The sequence below is a fragment of the Aplysia californica genome, unplaced genomic scaffold (genome assembly GCF_000002075.1).
Source record: "Aplysia californica isolate F4 #8 unplaced genomic scaffold, AplCal3.0 scaffold00571, whole genome shotgun sequence".
In the NCBI taxonomy this organism is placed as follows: Eukaryota; Metazoa; Mollusca; class Gastropoda; order Aplysiida; family Aplysiidae; genus Aplysia; species Aplysia californica.
In genome coordinates, this window is record NW_004797841.1 from 481,936 (window position 1) to 483,289 (window position 1,354).

Sequence of the window (1,354 nt, forward strand, 5' to 3'; positions counted from 1 at the left end):
TCTCTCTCTCTCTCCCTTTTTAACTCCCAGTGCAGCTTAGGCCATCAACAACATTTCTCCAGCGAAGCCTGTCCTGTGCATCCTTTTCTATATTCTGTTTCCATGATAACCCCGCTTTTTCATTTTCCGCTCGTCGTACCGCTCGCCTCCATGTCGTCTTTGGTCTTCCTTTCTTACGTTTTCCTTGTGGATGGTGATCTGCTTGGCTATAAGGCGTCACGACGCGCTTGAATCAGGCGCTCGTCAATTTTCGGGCATAGTTTTAGTAAGTGTTTTACGGCACTTGCAACACAAAAACTTATAAGGTCATATAAGTGCCGAAGATTAGAGGTGTTACAAGAGAGTAACAAAGACATAAAAGGAGGGGAGGTGATAAAGAAGGTAGATATTTGATAGGAAAAACGGAGCAAACCGCACCAGAGCACCCGCCAACCATCCACAAGGTCATATAAGGGTCGAAGATTAGAGATGTTACAAGAGAGTAACAAACACAAAAAAGAAGGAGGGGAGATAAGGACGATAGATGTTTGATAGGAAAGAAGGAGCAAACCGCACCAGAGCACCCGCCAACCACCCACAAGGTCATATAAGTGTCGAAGATTAGAGGTGTTACAAGATAGTAACAAACACAAAAAAGAAGGAGGGGAGATAATTACAAGAGAGTAACAAACACAAAAAAAGAAGGAGGGGAGATAAGGACGATAGATGTTTGATAGGAAAGAAGAAGCAAACCACACCAGAGCACCAGAAAATGGCCACCAAAGGTTGGTGACTTCCAAAGCTTGAGAGTCTTTGGTGGAAGCTGCAATTTTAATTTTTGTGTGCCTTTGATCAAGTTTTTAAAGAAGTAAAATCTATACAGAAACGTGTTCTTAAGTGTACATAAAGGGTACTGACCAAGACCCCGGCTCCAGATAATCTTCTTCTTCTTCTTCTTCTTCTCCTTCTCCTTCTTCTTCTTCTTCTTCTTCTTCTTCTTCTTCTTCTTCTTCTTCTTTTTCTTCTTCTTCTTTGTCTTCTTCTTCTTTTTCTTCTTCTTCTTCTTCTCCTTCTCCTTCTCCTTCGTCATCTTCTTCTTCTTCTTCTGCTTCTCCTTCTTCGTCATCTTCTTCTTCTTCTTCTTCTTCTTCTTCTTCTTCTTCTTCTTCTTTTTCTTCTTCTTCTTTGTCTTCTTCTTCTTTTTCTTCTTCTTCTTCTTCTCCTTCTCCTTCTCCTTCGTCATCTTCTTCTTCTTCTTCTGCTTCTCCTTCTTCGTCATCTTCTTCTTCTTCTTCTTCTTCTTCTTCTTCTTCTTCTTCTTCTTTTTCTTCTTCTTCTTCTTCTTCTTCTTCTTCTTCTTCTTCTTCTTCTTCTT